Source organism: Pituophis catenifer, unplaced genomic scaffold (genome assembly GCF_029215685.1).
Source record: "Pituophis catenifer annectens isolate HBS135680 unplaced genomic scaffold, rPitCat1.0.hap2 SCAF_12, whole genome shotgun sequence".
NCBI lineage: Eukaryota > Metazoa > Chordata > Lepidosauria > Squamata > Colubridae > Pituophis > Pituophis catenifer.
This window is the reverse complement of record NW_027256892.1, coordinates 1,430,120-1,448,440: the sequence shown is the minus strand read 5'-3', so window position 1 is coordinate 1,448,440 and position 18,321 is coordinate 1,430,120.

The following is an 18,321-nucleotide window of genomic DNA, read 5'->3' as shown; positions in this document are numbered from 1 at the left end:
AGCATCTGAATTTTGATCACCTGACCATGGGGATGCTATAATGGTTGTAAGCGTGAAAAGTGGATTCATAAGTCACTTTTTCCAGTGCTGTTGTAACTCCGAACAGCCACTAAATAAACTGTTGTAAATCAAGTGTCAGCACTAGAGTAAATGCAGCTATTTGAGACGACCTCGAAACTTGACATCAAGGACTTGGACTGCAAGGCGACCCAATTGGTCAGTCCTAGAGGAGATCAACCCTGACTGCTCTTTAGAAGGCCAAATCCTGAAGATGAAACTCAAATACTTTGGCCTCCTAATGAGAAGGAAGGACTCACTGGAGAAGAGCCTAATGCTGGGAACGATGGAGGACAAAAGAAGAAGGGGACGACAGAGAACGAGGTGGCTGGATGGAGTCACTGAAGCAGTCGGCGTGAGCTTAAATGGACTCCAGGGGATGATAGAGGACAGGAAGTCCTGGAGGAATGTTGTCCATGGGGTCACGATGGGTCAGACACAACTTCGCAACTAACAACAACAAGGTCAAGGACTGCCTGCACTAGTTTCTCCTGCGACCTAATTTTATTTACAAGATTTATATATCCTGCCTTTATTTGGTGCAACTCAAGGCGGCATTATGCAGTACGCACAGTGATCCGCCCATTCTTATTTCTCGACAACAACAGCAACCTTGCGAAGTGAGTTGGGCCGAGAGAGAGTGACTGGCTGAAAGTCACCCAGCCAACTGTCATGCCTAAGGGAAGATTAGAACCCCTCCTAGTTCCTCATTCAGCACTTTCAGCTCTTCACCAAACTGGCTTTCAGTGGTATTTATACAAGGGTGTTAATTAAAGGAGCAATTCTGCTTGGGGGGGAAAAGACAATCCTGACTGCGGATTCTCTGAAATGTAAGGAGATGATATTGCAGATCATGGTATCCAACGAATCTGTCTTTCCCCATGGATTTTGCTTGTCAGAGATTGCCTGGAAAGATCACAAATGAAGATCATCTGAAGTGGTGTAGGGTTTCCTAACTAAGCAGGGGGTTGGACTAGAACAGCGGTCACCAACTGGGGGGTCCGTGGACCACCGGTGGTCCGCAAGAAAATTTTGGTGGTCCGCAGAAAAATTATTTGCATTTTTATATTGCACTAAATCAGGGGTCCTCAAACTACGGCCCCCGGGACAGATACGTGCAATGAACGCTTGTGTTGTTGCAGAGTCTCCTCCTTCGGGGTCTTTTTGTGTGGGTTGGAGGGGGACAGAAATTCTGACTTGGGGTCTGCTTTGGCCTCCTGGTGCGGGGCTTTGGCGAAGGTTGGAGGGAAGCGCCACTGATGGCAAAGAGTCGGAGGGCCTCGTTCCAGTGGGACTGCATCATGGCCTGGAACTGGCTGGCCATCTCAACACGCTGAGCCTCCAGGCGTCGGTACCTGGCCTTGCACTCCCGCAGGTCTTCCCTCTACTTGGACAGCCTAATGCTCGTAGTCCTCAGTGAGGTGCTTCTGCTGAGCCTCCTTCTCGGTCAAATCCAATTTGAACTGAGCCAGCTGTTTGGCCAACTCTTTCTCATGGTGGCTGCTTAGCTCCAATAACAATCCAGCAGGTTCTGACAGGTTCTGGAGAACCGGTAGCGGACATTTTGAGTAGTTCAGAGAACTGGCAAATACCATCTCTGGCTGGCCCCAGAGTGGGGTGGGAATGGAGATTTTGCAATATCCTTCCCCCAGGAGTGGGGAGGGAATAGGGATTTTGCAGTATCCTTCCCCTGGAGTGGGGTGGGAATGGAGATTTTGCAGTATCCTTCCCCTGCCATGCCCACCAAGCTATGCCTACTAAGCCACACCACGCCCACCAAGCCATGCCCACAGAACCGGTAGTAAAAAAAAAATTGGATTTCACCACTGGTAGGAAGGAAGTAGTTTTGTCACCTGTTGCACTTCCTCCAGCAGTGAAATTTTCAGCCGGTCCGACTGGAAAGGCTGTTGAAAGTCCCTAGAACTGAGAAGCCTCCATCTTATCGTCCTAACTCTCCAGAGGGAAAAGGCCATCCTCCAGTTGTTTGCATTGTTGAGTTGTGGTTTTCCCACTATAAATACCCATGTGTGGTTAGAAAGAGAGAGAGAGAGAGAGAGAAGGAAAAAAAGAATTAAAAGACAAACAAACAAAAACATTTCGCTCTGCTACCAGTGGGAGAGAGAAATCATAGCCTCGGGGCAAAGACCTGTAATTAAAGTCTTTCTCCTATGAAAGGAATAACCAGTTAAACTCCAAAATGACAGCATACCGAAAAGGCTATTATCAGCTTCTCACGTAATGGAATTTTTTGCATCAACAGAAAAGTAGAAATGCTTCGAATTACCTGAATTCTAGAAAACGGGAACTTTTTCCTCAATTAGGAAATCTGGCGGCCCTTTCAACCGTCCTGGGCAAGACGTATATCCAGATTCAACATTTCTAGTCCTAAAATCCACAAATGGTTGGAAAAAATGACAAAGAAACATATTGACTTTAAACCAGAGATATTTTTATTAGGGATTTTACCAGAAATATACAATAGAGAAATGAGATATTTAATTGTGAATGTTTTAACGGCAGCTAGAATTGTATTTGCTAAAAACTGGAAAGGAGAGAAGATACCCACGGATGACGACGTTATCAAGAAAATTTTGGAGGGTGCTGAAATGAGTAAATTGACATTTGAAATTAGGGAACAAGAAGATAAACAATATTATTTGATATGGGATTTATTTTATCAATGGTTAGACAAGAAAGAATGGAAATGAAATATGAAATATGAAATATGAAATGGATAATAAAACATATAAAACATTTTCCCCTTATGGAGGATAATTTATTATTCTCAATTACCACCAACCTACCATAGCATCTGCCCAGCTGTTTTGATCCTGCACTGTTCTTTTAATTAAACACGGTCATCTCTCAGAATCTGGGAAGTCTGGCTTCTCTGAAGCATTCCCTTCCCTCCGGAATGGGGTTCCCCCCCCAAAAAATCTGGATGACACCCCCCTGCTGTTTTTCAGAAGATCCTTGAACACCTGGCTGTTTGCCCAGGAGGGGGAGGGAACCCCCTCCTCACTTTTACCTTTTATTGATTTTATTGTCATTTCTTAGATTCTTGTGAGCTTCCCAGAGTTGTTATTGTTGTTATTTACTTGGGGGCATTATGACTTTGATATTGCCAAACCCCACAAATTCGGTCCTCTCCATCAATTTGCAACAGCATCAGCCTTTCCTCCCATTAATGGAGATTCAATGGCACAATGACTTTGAGAAGATAGGTGTCACAGAAGCCGCTTTCCACCTCATTCCTGAACGAGGTTCCTTGGCACAACCCCCCCCCCAAAAGACACACATTATTTGCATACAGTCGTGGGAGCTGTTTGCAAAAAAAGAAAAAGGAAGTATAGAAGGATATTGTATCCAAAAATGATTGCAATAGTACAGATGGGCTTTTTTGGGGGGTGGGGGGAAACAATTCCCAAAACTGCAAAGCAGTGCAGAAACGGAAAACGGATGAATATATGCTTGAAAAATGGATATATGTTTGGGGGGGAAAAAACCCTCCATCTCCGTCTCTTTAGTTTAAGGCAGACAAAAGATTTCATGTCAAGCTATCCTTCCATCTAGAAAGAATGGAAGTTTGCTGCCTATTCTTTGAAATTGCTGATGTGTCACTGGATCGTTGCCTGATATATAAATATATATTGTAGTGATATTTATTATTTGTATCCCTTTTCCATTAATGCTCCTGGCAGCATGCCTGGAAAAAGGAATGAGCAATACCAGCCAAATCATTTCTGAGTTCATTGATTTCAACGGAGCTAAACGGAGTTCAGTCAAAGCACTTTGGCTTCTGTAGATCACAGATGAGGTTACCAAGAATTTTCCTTGGCAGGCTGCAGCCCCCGATGCAGGTTGAAAAAAATCAAATATTTTACACAACAGACTCACTTCGAAACCTTGCACCTGGCATTTGCACAGCACGTTAACCAAGCCTTACTCTCGAGGAGACCTCCTCCTGAAGAGCCACTCCTGCCTTTTGGCAGCTCTGCGCGCCCGTGCATCGAGAAGAGGCTCCTCCTCTTCTTCCTCTTCACTTAAGGGAGCTTCTGGAGGTTCTGAAGGCCCTGGCTGAATCCCTGCCTCTGGCACCACATCTTCTCCAGCCTCCTCACTGTCCGACTTGAGCACCAGCTGCACAGGCTGCTGGCGCAGCACCACACCAGCCTCCTCACTGTCCGAATCAGCTACAATCCGCACAGGCCACTGACGGGCCACAACACTTGCCTGAAATGGTATAGGATCTCCTGCTTGAGCAGAAGGCTGGACTAGAAGACCTCCAAAGTCCCTTCCAGCTCTATTCTGATTCTGAAGATGCTTTGGAGCCGACGAAGTACCTGCAACCATTTAAACCAGCTGTGCTTTTTCCAGAGGTGGTGTGTGGATGTCTCCTGCTAGAAAATCCCAAGGAAAGAAGCATTTGGTTGAAAGAGTTTCAGAAATGGGCAACATTTGCATGCCAGATGCTCTAAGGCACCTGTTTGCTTTGATATTTAAAGCACGGCGCACGCAGCTTAGAAATCGCTATCCTTTTTGCTAAAGATTTGATATAATTATATATTTATGTAAATATGTTACCTGTCTCTTTTAGGATGATCTCCCTGAAGCATTCAACTGCACAGAGATTATAGCAATAAAATAAAACAATTAATGATCAGGGTTCCGTGTGATCTGATTTTAAAGGTCAGCGGCACTTAAATCAGGAAAGTCAAATAGAGTAAGTCCATCTGAAAAGGTCATGAAAAAAGGTTATCGGGGAAAAAAGGTATACTGATACTGCTTGGCTTACAACAGTTTGTTTAGTGGCCATTCGAAGTTACAACAGCAGTGAAAAAACTGAATTATGAATGTTTTTCTCACTTAACGACTGTTGCAGCATCCCCATGGGCCCTTGAGCAAGATTGGCAACTGATTCACATTTATGACGGTTGCAGTGTCCCAGGTCACATGATCCCCGTTTTGTGACCTTCTGCCAGGCAAAGTCAATGGGGAAGGCAGGTTCACTTAACAACCGGGTTACTAATTTAACACCTGCAGTGATTCCTTTAACTGTGGCAAGAAAAGTCATAAAATGGAGCAAAACTCACTTAACAAATGCCTCACTTAGCAACAGAAATGTTGGCCTCAATTGTGGTCGTACCACAAGGACTACCTGTATTACAAACAAGATGCCATCTCTGAAATAATTTCATTTTTGGCACTTAACAAAATAATAAATCATAGTAGTGGACAAAGGAAATGAACTGTAGGCTAATCCTGAGATTTCGGGAATTTTATATAGTGGGAATGATCTTTTTTGCTGAGGGAAAGCTACAAAAAATCAATATTTAATACAATTCAACAACTGGACTGCTTAGGTTCAATATAAAAATGCAACTAAATAAATCAAAACCTTTTTTTCTTTTTCTTTGAAATCTCTATCCTAAAATATGGATTTTTTTTTAGAGTATCCTGTAAGAAAAAGTATTATTGGAAAAAAAGAAAAAGAAAACCACTTAGTCAAAGCATAGTGAAGCATGGAAAAGTGCACAGATGCATAAATAATTTTGTGACTGGGATGTGTTTATATGATTCGGAAACAAACATATGTTTTGCAGCGAAGACACCTCAATAGCAATATCAATAGCACTTAGATTTATATACCGCTTCATAGTGTTTTACAGCCCTCGCTAAGCGGTTTACAGAATCAGCATATTGCACCCAAACAATCTGGGTTCTCATTTTACAAATCTCAGAAGCATGGAAGGCTGAGTCAATCAGGATTGAACTCCAGGCTGTGGGCAGAGTTAGCCTACAATACTGCATTCTCACCACTGCGCCACCGGGGCTTAATGTTGCCTTAGTAGTTGCATTCCACATAAATGCAGTTGATGATACTGGCATTATCCAAACGATTAATGAATTTTGGGTAAACAGGGCATTCTGGTGGAACAAGTAACATCAATTCATCCCTGGCTCTTCCAAGAAGACTTGCAGATAAACAGAAGCCTCTGAAAGGTGATGAATATTTCTGAGAATATGTAGCATATTTTTGCAGTAAAAAGAAAGAAAGAAAGAAAACCCCAAAGTGCTCCAGGCATCTTGCATATTCTCCAAAGTCAACATAATTTCTCTTGCCCCTAAACAGACTGCGAATTTCAATTTGGAATTATTATTATTTTTTTACATTCAGTTTATTCAGACGCACGTATGAGCAAAAGTCTGAAGACACCTGATTACTCTACCGATATATTTCCTTCTTAAAAAAAAAAAAATAGAATTTTGCAATACAATAAGAGTCCTGCAGAAGTGCCAAACCTGATAACAAAAATAAGAAAAAGAGGAAAAGATGGGAAATGAGAAAAGTGAAAAAAAAAGAAAGAAAGAGAAAATGAGGCTGTCGATTTCTCTCATTCTGTCCGTAGTGCAATTGTCCTTTCATTCTTTCCTCTCCCTTTTTAATCCTTCTTAATTTCCGCTGCCTATACATTTTCGGATTAAGGAAGGAGGATTTCAGGAGCAGCAAAAGGTGAGCTGCTCCTTCAGCAAAACCCCGCCTCCTTAAAAGAAAATAATAAGGTGGGACGATGCATAAGAAGTTAAAAGAGCTTACACCATCCAGGCATCAAAGCTGGTTCGTGCCACAATTAATTACCTCAGTGAATCAATGAGAGGCCAGAAGTCAGATTCATCTCAAGCAGAAAGTACACTGCAGTGAATAATTATCCCCAAGGATGTCACAGAGCATGTATCTGCGTGATCACTGCTAACCTCAGAGCAAATTAAATGGATTTCCTAGGGTGCTCGGCACAGCTGTGGGCTGGAGGGAGACGGGCTCAGCCTCCTGAATTCCTGCTTACAGTAATGAGGCTATATACCGCCATCTTATATACACAGTATGTATACGATGATCAAAGGCCTGGAGACTAAACCATATGAGGAACGGCTGCAGGTTTTGGGTCTGGCTAGTCTAAAGAAAAGAAGAATTAGGGGTGACATTATTATTATTATTATTTATTGGTTAATCTTTAGTGAGATTCACAGCCTTTGAGGCTGGTTAATAGCTCAGCAGCTCGAGTCCTAACCAAGGACCTAGGAACTGTTAAGGTATCGTCGGAGGATGTAAGCTGTTCCGAGTAAGGTGATTTTTTCTAGAGTCAAAATGTTCAAGTCTGGCAAATTAAGAATTTCTAAATAGCGGGGTAGCCCTTTGGGTATTGCTCCGAGGGCTCCAATTACAATCGGGACAACACACGATTTCTTTTTCCACAGTCGCTCAACTTCAATTTGTAAGTCCCGGTACTTTGTGATTTTTTCTTGCTGCTTATCTTCAATTTGTGCATCACCAGGTATTGCAATGTCAATGAACCATACTTTTTTCTTTTCAACTATTGTTATGTCAGGTGTGTTGTGGACCAAGTGCCTGTCAGTCTGAATCCTAAAGTCCCACAAGATCTTGAGTTTCTCATTCTCTAAAACTTTCTCAACCTGATGTTCCCAGTGGTTTTTGCTGTACTCAAATCCAAACTTCTGGCACAATTTCCAGTGAATGATTTTAGCAACACGGTCATGGCGTTGTAGGTAGTCAGTTTGTGAAATTTTATTATTATTATTATTATTATTATTATTATTATTATTATTATTATTATTATTATTCAAATTTCTATACCGCCCTTCTCCTTTCGGACTCAGGGCGGTGAACAGCCAAAATAAAACATTTATACATAAAGTACGATTAAAAATAGATTTAAAAATAATTAAATTTGGCCCATAGTTTAAAATTTATCAATTTAAAATCCATATCAAAATTTAAAATCAACCATAAAATCATAGCAGTATTTCAGTATTTGAGAAGCTGCCACAAAGAAGAGGGGGATCAAATAATTCTCCAAAGCACCAGAAAGCAGGAGAAGAAGCAATGGATGGACACTAAACGAAGAGAGAAGCAAACCTAGAATTAAGGAGAAACTTCCTAACAGTGAGGACAATTAACCAGTGGAACTGTTTGCCTTCAGAATTTGGGGGTGCTTCATCACTGGAGGTTTTTAAGAAGAGAATGGACAGTCACTTGTCTGATATGGTATAGCGCAGTGATGGCTAACTTGTTGCCATCGCGTGCCAGGAAGGGGGGGGCGGCGGAGGTTCGCGTGCACCCCACCCCGCGCATGCAACCCCCCTCTCCCCCGCTCCTAGCACACGATGGCCTGGTAGGCCCGTTTTTCTTTCTCACCTGGCTCCAGATCCTTTCTATGCATCTGGGGAGGGTGAAAACAGCCTTCCCCACCATCTCGGAGGCCCGAAACGGCCCGTTTCCCAACTTCTGGTTGGACAGGAAGTGACTTTTTTGCTGTCCCCAGCCTCCAGAGACTCCAATGCATGCACACCGGAGCTGAACTGGAGTGCCAGGCGACATGGCTCCGCGTGCCGCCTGTGGCACGCGTGCCATAGGTTCGCCATCATGGATATAGGGGGCTAGACTAGAAGACCTCCAAGATCCCTTCCAGCTCTATTCTATTCTAAGACCTCTAAAAGGGCCAGGAGGAGGCTGGGAACACCATTCAGCTGGTTCCTTCTGTCTTTCACATTCTGAAAATTGCTAGAACTTTAACCAGGCGATGTGAAAATGAGCACACAACTCAACTGCACCTTCTGACTTGCCATCATTACACCGTAGTCCTTGTCTTATAACCACTCGTTTAGTGACTGTCCAAAGTTACAACGGCACAGGAAAAAGGGACTTATGACCGTTTATTGTACTTATGACCGTTGCAACATCCCCATGGTCACGTGATCAAAATTTGGATGCTTGGCAATTGGCATGGTATTTATGATGGTTGCAGTGTCCTGGGGTCATGTGATCCCCTTTTGTGACTTTCTGATGAGCAAAGTCAAATGGGGAAGCCAGATTCACTTAACAACCGTGTTCCTAACTTAACAACAAATAGTAAAGTAGAGTAGAGTAGATTAGGGTAGGGTAGGGTAGGGTAGGGTAGGGTAGGGTAGGGTAGGGTGTAGTAGAGTAGGGTAGGATAGGGTAGGGTGGAGTAGGGTAGGGTAGGATGGAGTAGAGTAGGGTAGGGTAGGATAGGGTAGGGTGGAGTAGAGTAGGTTAGGGTAGGGTAGGGTGTAGAGTAGGGTAGGGTAGGGTAGGGTGGAGTAGGGTAGGGTAGGGTAGGGTAGGGTAGAGTAGAATAGAATAGAATAGAATAGAATAGAATAGAATAGAATAGAATAGAATAAGAGTTGGAAGGGACCTTGGAGGTCTTCTAGTCCACCCCCCTGCTTAGGCAGGAAACCCTACACAACCTCAGACGAATGATTATCCAACTTCTTAAAAACTTCCAGTGTTGGAGCATCCACAACTACTGGAGGCAAGTTGTTCCACTGGTTAATTGTCCTAACTGTCAGGAAATTTCTCCTTAGTTCTAAGTTGCTTCTCTCCTTCATTAGTTTCCACCCATTGCTTCTTGTCCTGCTCTCAGGTGCTTTGGAGAATAGTTTGACTCCCTCTTCTTTGGGGCAGCCCCTGAGATATTGGAAGACTGCTATCATGTCTCCCCTAGTCCTTCTCTTCATTAAACTAGACATACTCAGTTCCTGCAACCGTTCTTCATATGTCTTAGCCTCCAATTCCCTAATCATCTTTGTTGCTCTTCTCTGCAGTCTTTCTAGAGTCTCCACATCTTCATCTCAAGTCTCAACAGTGATTCATTTAAGAACTGTAGCAAGAAAGGTTATAAAATGGGGCAGAACTCACCTAAGAACTGTCTTGCTTAGCAACAGAAATGTTGGGCTCAATTGTGGTTGTAAATCAAGACTACCTGTATTTTTTTTCTCCTTCCAATGATTTGGGATAATGGATGCCCGGAAACATTAGGAGCAAAAGCTCGACAAATCCTTATCCTTTAAAGAGCAGTTCAAAGCCTGCAAAATGTATTTTAAGTAGGTATCACCAATAAGAGTCAAAACTAACCCCTTTTATTTATCACCTCTTGCTTGCTTTTTCTCTCCTTTCTCTTTTCTTAGTCTCGATCTTAAATGCTGCCAAAATTTATTTATTTTATTTTATTTTATTTTATATCAAATTTATATACCGCCCTTCTCCCTGAGGACTCAGGGCGGTGTACAGCCAAATAAAAACATAGACTACAAACATTAAAATACTATTAAATATATATATATATATAAATTTGGCCCCGTAATTAAAAAACAATGACAAAGCAATTAAAAACATTTAAAAATGTTAAGCCAGCCCGGCTTGCTGAAAAAAGAAAGTTTTAAGGGCACAGCGGAAGGCACCGAGGTCTTGGATTTTCCTTATCTCTGGGGGCAGTTGGTTCCAGAGGGTAGGTGCCCCCACAGAGAAGGCCCTCCCCCTGGGGGTCACCAGCCTACATTGTTTGGCTGATGGCACCCCGAGGAGGCCCTCTCTGTGGGAGCGCACAGGTCGATGGGAGGCCGTCGGTAGCAGCAGGCGGTCTCGAAGATATCTAGGTCCTATGCCATGGAGTGCTTTAAAGGTGGTAACCAACACCTTGAAGCGCACCCGGAAGACCACTGGGAGCCAGTACAGCTCACGCAGGAGAGGTGTTGTATGGGAGCGCCATGCAGCTCCCGTAACTACCCGCGCGGCCGCATTCTGGACCAGTTGGAGCCTCCGGGTGCCCCTCAAGGGGAGCCCCATGTAGAGAGCGTTGCAGTAGTCCAGGCGAGAGGTGACGAGTCCTGGTGGCTATTTAAGAATCATTGTTCATGTTTTCTCCCTCTGTCATCCTCCCCAAATCTGAAGGAGCTGCTGTTTTTCCAGAAGGATGACGACCCCTAAGGATTTCAGATGTGGAAGTCTGGAAAATGAAGACGTGAATCGAGTTCACAGCACTGTAGGTTGGCGGGCTAAATCAACCCCCTGTCCTGAGCCGAGATGCCTTCTTGATGAGTGCAATGAGGGATAATGAACATTTGACGCTGCCATGGGAGAAGAAAACAACAGGCTAATAAGTGGCTCCCTTCTTGGGCACTTCAGACTAGAGAAAAGCATTAAGTATTGCTCTGGTTGCAAACACCACTGTGCAACTGTCTGGCTTGATTGTTGTCTGCAGACAATAAACCATCATGTGACCTTCCTTAATGAGCTCCTTGGTATGTGACAATTGCAGGCTAGTCATTCTCCTTCAAGCAGGCAGCTCCATCCCCCGCACAGCCCAGCTGATACCTGCCCTTTCTCAAAACTGCTTGCTTTTTGTTCAGAGACCAACTCGGAGGTGTTGTTCTTCCTTTTCAAGCCTGCAAAATTCACCTGGAATTTTATTTACTTGTATGCTGTCCATCTTCCTCTATAAAGCGACTCTGGGCAGTTTGCAGATGATAAAAGAGAACTGGAAAAATAATTAAAATATGATATAAATTAAATATTTTATTTTTTTCAATGTATGTATATATATATATATATGTATGTATATATATATATATATATATGTTTTCTCAGGTTTTCGCGGGTGTTTGTATGTAGGTCTTTGGTTATTCGGGTCTTCTCCCACGTAAAATTGGAAGTGTCTTGGCGACGTTTCGACGAAGTCTCATTCGTCATCTTCAGGCTGGTGTTCTCAGCTTCGTGCTTCCAGGAGCAATGTTTGCTCCTGGAATTGCTCCTGGAAGCACGAAGCCGAGAACACCAGCCTGAAGATGACGAATGAGACTTCGTCGAAACGTCGCCAAGACACTTCCAATTTTACGTGGGAGAAGACCCGAATAACCAAAGACCTACATATATATATATATATACATATATATATATATATGTGTGTGTGTGTGTGTGTGTGTGTGTGTGTGTGTGTGTGTATAATTAATATTTTGGGTTTCTTCCCGTGTAATTGTGGATATATCCCTAAAAGGGTAGACGCGACGTTTCGGCAGAATCCCATCTGCCTTCATCATTAAATATATATATTTAATTTGATTTATATGCTGCCCTTCTCCAGAGACTCAGGGCGGCTTACAATGCGCTAAGCAATATATAACAATAAACATTTTTTAACAGTATTGTGTCATGTGTCTCTTACAGGTATTTACATTTAAAATATTTGAAACTCTACAAAAAACAGAACCCATGAAGCTTCTTGGATGAGGAGCGAAACGTCTTCAAGGAAAAAACAGAGGAAGCCCAGCTGCCTTTTGAAAAAGTACCTTTGAGACAACCATGACCTGAATGACTGAGAATCTCCATAGACATTTATTTAAAAAACCCCAAAAAACTAAGAGATGGATGAGACAGGGATGAGGACTTCTTACACCAGTGATGGCTAACCTTTTTGCCATCGTGTGCCAGGGGATGCAGGGGAGGCTCATGCACGTGCCCACGCCCATAATTCTATGCGCTCTGCCCCACGCATACACACGTGACCCCCCCTCCCACCCCATTCCTGGCACGTGTTGGCCCAGTAGGCCCGTTTTTCTCTCTCACCTGGCTCCAGATCCTCTCTATGCGTCTGGGGAGGGTGAAAACAGCCTTCCCTGCCCCTTCAGAGGCCAAAGGCTGTTTTCACCCTCCCCAGATGCATAGAGAGGATCTGGAGCCAGGTGAGAAAGAAAAAAGGGCCTTCCCCACCCACCCCCAGGCCTTCCGGAGGCAAGAAACATCTTGTTTCCCTACTTCTGGTGGGCCCAGAAGGCCCGAAAATCAGCTGGCCGGCGCGCACATGTGCGCCAGAGCTGAGCTGGTGTGCCCACTGATATGGCTATGTGTGCCACCTATGGCACACGTGCCATAGGTTCACCATCACGGTCTTACACCATCAACTGCCTCCAATGGTGAGCGCTCCCCTCAGGGTCCCAAGCAGCCAGCAAAACCAAATTTTGAAAATAATATTTTAATGAGATTCATTTTTCTTGGCTTTGCATAATCCGTAATATTTGAGTGTACCTCTGAGCCAATTTAATTTTTAAGCCCATACTTATTTTGAATCAATATTTCCTCCTGATAGCAGCAACCGTAGAAAATCCCGACGCTGTGTTTTATCTTAAGCCGGCTGAAAGCGAGTTCCCCTGGCAATCTGCCTTTGTGTGTGCAAAATTTGTGGCCCAGAGGCATCTGTGAGGGATCAAAAAAGTGAAGAGGACAGCTGAGACTCTGTGATCAAAGACCTGCTACTTTGACATTTGTTGCATGCAATGCACACTTAAACGAGTGTGTGGCTTTGATTACGCTGTCACAGTTGTCATCTTTACTTTTTTACACACACATACACACAACCTGTGGATGTCCCTAGGCCGACAACAACACAGAGAGATACTTATTTGCAATGGCCATTTCTGCCGTAAGCACTTTGTCCATTCTCAATCGATTTCACAACTGCTTTCTTACGTCAAATTGTTCTATCCAACCTGTTTTTTAATGCTGATAGAAAACCCCTGGTTACATACAGTATGTAACATATAGGAAAACCTTTCCACCTTCAGACAGAACTAACAGTACCACATCTGTATTTTCTCAATCCAAAGAAGTAAGGAGAAAATCTGAATTATTCCATCCATCCATCCATCCATCTCGCTGTTTGAGGAAGTTGCATAACATTCTCAGAGACTCTTCCCATCCTGCTTACAATCTTTTTGGACTGTTGCCTTCTGGCAGAAGATACAGAACAATTAAAACTCAGACCGCACGTTTTCTGAATTGTTTTTATCCCAGAGCTATAATTGCACTCAACCATGAACTAAAGGGCCACCATCGGTGAGCTGTTAGATAGTATTACTTGGTCTGTTGTGTGGATGTTTGGGTGGTTTAGGGGTGGGGAATTTGTGATGGGTGGGACTGTGTTTGGGGATTGTTATGTGTGTTGGACCTGGTCTTTGGGTGTTTAGTAAATTTCATTGTATGGTATACTGTGTATACACGTACAATGACAATAAAGTTATTATTGTTGTTGTTATCATCATCATCATCATCATCATTCACAAAGACAATTTGGACCTTCACTGTGTGTTTTATGAGCAACACAATCCTCATAGCAATGAAATATATTGTTTATGTAGATCCATCCAACATGTATTATCTATTATCAGAGTTTCCCCATAAATCATCACCCACACCCTTAATCAGATGGAAAACTATTGCTAACAGTGTAGATTGATCTTAATTGGATGTAGATACAGCATTTTTTTTTTCAAAATTTTTGCAAAACCCCCGTTTGGGGCAGCAAAATGCAACTAACTATTGCTTGTCTGCAACTACGTTCTTCAATTCTGCTTCTTTCTTTATCCAAATAATAGAAGCCAATGCCATCAAGATTTCCCCCCTGTGTATTGAGTTTCTTTGGACCAACTTTCCACTCTAGGCAGAAAGACCTACAGTAGTGGCCAAAATTGTGGAAACCTTTTGGGAGAAGTGTATTTTCTAAAACTAGCCAATAACACCACTTTTTTTGGGAGTAGTACCATAAAATTATATATCAATGGAAAAATAATTTAATCGAGAATGTAACACAATAACTTGTATGAAGGATTTGCTAATAGAATAGCAGTTACAGTATAAAGAAGAAAAGTGAAATATGTAGAAAAAAATGAGATATACAAAAATTATCACAATGTCAGTTAATACTTAGTTGGGTAACCTTTAGCGTGAATTATGGCCTTACAACGCCTTCCCATGGAGTGAACCAAGTCTTTTAGTTCTGCAGCTGTTATCATGTGAAACCAAGATTGAATGATTGCTTCCATTAACTGGGTTTTGTTCCTGGGTTGCTTCTGACTAACAAGTTTCTTTAGTCGGCTCCATAGATTTTCAATTGGGTGAAGATCTGGGCTATTCCCAGGCCATTCCAGCAATGGAATAGAATTATCTTGAAACTTCCCAAAAAATAAGTGGTGTTATTAGCCATCAAACCTCAAAAATACACTTTTCCCAAAAGGTTTCCACAATTTGGGCCACGACTGTACTCTGTTGGCAGAGATGAAATATCAGTCTGCTTTCTTTCTGAATTGCTTCCATCCCAGCTGGTGATGATAAGAATACAACTAACTTCCGGCTACATTACAGCTGTGTTACAGCTGTTCGTTGTAAGAATTTTACAAGTCGTCTTTTTTTTTTCTTTCTCCTTTTTTTTTTTCTTCCTCTGCTGTCATGATTCAAGATCACAAACCAAAGGGGGGTGGGGGGGGTGTTTACGGATTGATTGGTAAAACAGTGAACAATCTCTCGTAGAATCATTAAGAGAAACAGGGAAGCTTCTGCCGCAGATGAAAAAAGTTGCAAGTTGGTTTTGTTGGGAACGATCAACAGGGAGGTCTCCTGGACAAGTGGAATAAGCCAATGACTGAGCTCTTACACCATCAAGTCAGAAAGTGGGGTTTCATAAACCACAATGCTTTGGTTTACATCACCCACAAAGCCAAAATAAAGCCTTAGAATGGATCAGCATGACATATGCGCCCCAGCCTTTGAGTCTCATAACCAAACTCTAGTTAATACGAACCAGAGATTGTTGCAACTTATGACCATTTGAATAGCAATTGCACCAGCCCATGCCTTTCACTTTGGGGGAGATGTGGTACTCTAAAATGTTGTTGTGGCCCGCCAGTGGCCTGCATGGATTGTTGCTGATCCCGACGAGGAGGAGGCTGGTGTGGTGTCGCGCCAGCAGCCTGTGCAGCCGGTGCTCGAGTCGGACAACGAGGAGGCTGAAGAAGATGTGGTGCCAGAGGCAGGGATTCAGCCAGGGCCTTCAGAACCTCCAGAGGCTCCTTGAGGAGGAGGAGGATGAAGTGGAGGAGCCTCTTCTCAATGCACGAGCATGCAGAGCTGCCAAAAGGCAGGAGTGGTTCCTCAGGAGGAGGTCTCCTCGAGAGTAAGGCTTGGGGCTAATTGGCCACTCCCTTAGCCTGTTTAAGTTTGCACACAGCTTGTAAAAAGCTGCAGGAAACGTTCGTTCGTTCGCTGATCATTGAGTTTGGATTTTCTCTGCAAACTTTGCTTCTGGGTTACCTGCCAACTCTTGTAAGACTCTATCTTATCTGTGAAATTTCTGGCAGGTTGTTAAGAACGTTTTATTAACAGCCTGCATTTGCAAAAGACTGCGTTTTGAAGTAAACTGAGTTTTGTTCGGAGTTTGTGTGTGCTGTGTTCTTTGGGATCCGTATCTGGGGCAGAACAAATGCCTTCTAGCTAATTTGTCTTAAGGGGCTGCTCAATGTGCAACCAGGAGTCTCTTGGGTCTTTGAAACTGGGATATGGAGCCATGGTGGCGCAGTGATTAGAATGCAGTATTGTAGGCTAACTCTGCCGACTGTCAGCAGTTCGATTCTCACCGGCTCAAGATTGGCTCAGCCCTCCATCCTTCCGAGGTCGGTAAAATGAGGACCCAGATTATTGGGGGGCAAGAGGCTGACTCTGTAAACGGCTTAGAGTGGGCTGTAAAGCACTGTGAAGTGGTATATAAGTGCTATTGCTATTTTCCTTCTTTCCTTCCTTCTTTCCCTCTCTCCCTCCCTCCCGCTCTCTCAGTGGTTAGAAGGCAGTATTGAAGGCTAACTCTGCCCACAGCCAGGAGTTCGATCCTGACTGGCTGAAGGTTGACACAGCCTTCCATCCTTCCAAGGTGGGTAAAATGAGGACCCAAATTATTGGGGGCAAGAGGCTGACTCTGTAAACGGCTTAGAGAGGGCTGTAAAGCACTGTGAAGCGGTATATAAGTCTAAGTGCTATTGCTATATAGCCATGATGGCGAACCTATGGTACGCATGCCACAGGTGGCACCAGCGCCCTCTCCGTGGACGTGTGAGCCATCACCCCAGTTCAGCTCCACAGCGCATGTGCATGCACCTCCCACTGGCCAGCTAGTCTTCAGATCTCTGGCGTGCATACACGGGGTGCATGCGGGGGGCCATGCACACATGCATGGGGGTGGGGAGCATGCGGGGGGCACATATGCATGCACAGGATGTAGGACATGTGCAGGGCACATGCGCAGGGGCCATGCGCGCATTGCATTTTGGGGGTTTGGGCACACACATGTGCTTTGGGCACTCATTCTGGAAAAGGTTAGGCATCACTGGTATATGGTTTCCTGTTTCCTCAGGAGGGGGTTAGACTAGAAGACCTCCAAGGTCCCTTCCTATTCTGCTAAAAGCTATTTCAGTAAAAAAAAAAAAAGAAGAAGAAAGTTAAGGGAGTTGATCTATACCATTTCAGACAAATAGATGTCCACATTCGACTGGCTGGAACAATAATAACCAGATAAAGTTCTGTTGGTGTTACCTATTTTGGGGGTAATTAAACGTCTCCAAGAAAACATCAGAGAGAGCCCCCGATATTATATTGCTTTCTCTCATCCACCAGTTCTGCTTGCATCCTTCCTCCGATGAAATGTGGTTTAGCTGGTCTCCTGTTGGTTCACAGAAGGGTAGGCATTCACACCTAGGAAAATATATGGAGGAAATTGACTTTTCATGTGATTATGTGGTTTCCAATGGGGACTAATTGTCTTTGTGCGCTTCAGCAGCAGAGAAATGTGTTGAAATGTGTTTTTTCAAAGATGTTTACGGAGAACAGGCAGCTCTCAATGCACTGCAGGAATCAGTCGTTTTTAACGTCTGCCTCTTGCCTCCAAGTTCTCATTTTCTTCTGAGTATTATTATAATTGGTCAAGTTGCCCTCAGTTGCCAAAGTGTTGAAAAAAAACACTGCTGTCCAGGAAAAGCACATGTTGGAAGGGAAAAGCTTACACACCACAGCTCTGCTTCTTCTTGATATGCTGTTACTTTTGGCTCGGGTTGCACAAGGAGTGTGCAACTAACTTCCATGAGCACTTTTCCTACAGAACGGAGTGATCATCAATGTTATTACAGGTCTGTTTCTTATCCTATAGCCATGATGGCGAACCTACGGCATCCACCTGTGGCACGCAAAGCTATATCTATGGGCACGTGAGCATTGCCCTAGCTCAGATCCAGCGCACATGTGCACGCCGGCCACCTGATTTTCGGGCTTTCCGGGCCCACCGGAAGTCGGGAAATGAGCTGTTTCTGGCCTCGGAAGGCCTCTGGGGGTATGTGAGGAAGGCCGTTTTAGCCCTCCCCAGTGTTCTGTCCCCGTCTCACACACACACACAAACAGATAGCCAGGGGTTAAATAATACTGGCAGACAACAAATTCTTTCGATAAAAGGATTGGCAGCAACCCAGTAGCTGCTTGCCAAGAACTTTACTCATAGAGGGAGGGGTTGTTCCTCCGACAGATAAACCCAAACAAGATACACACAGTTCAAGAATTGACAAGTCCAGTCCGTA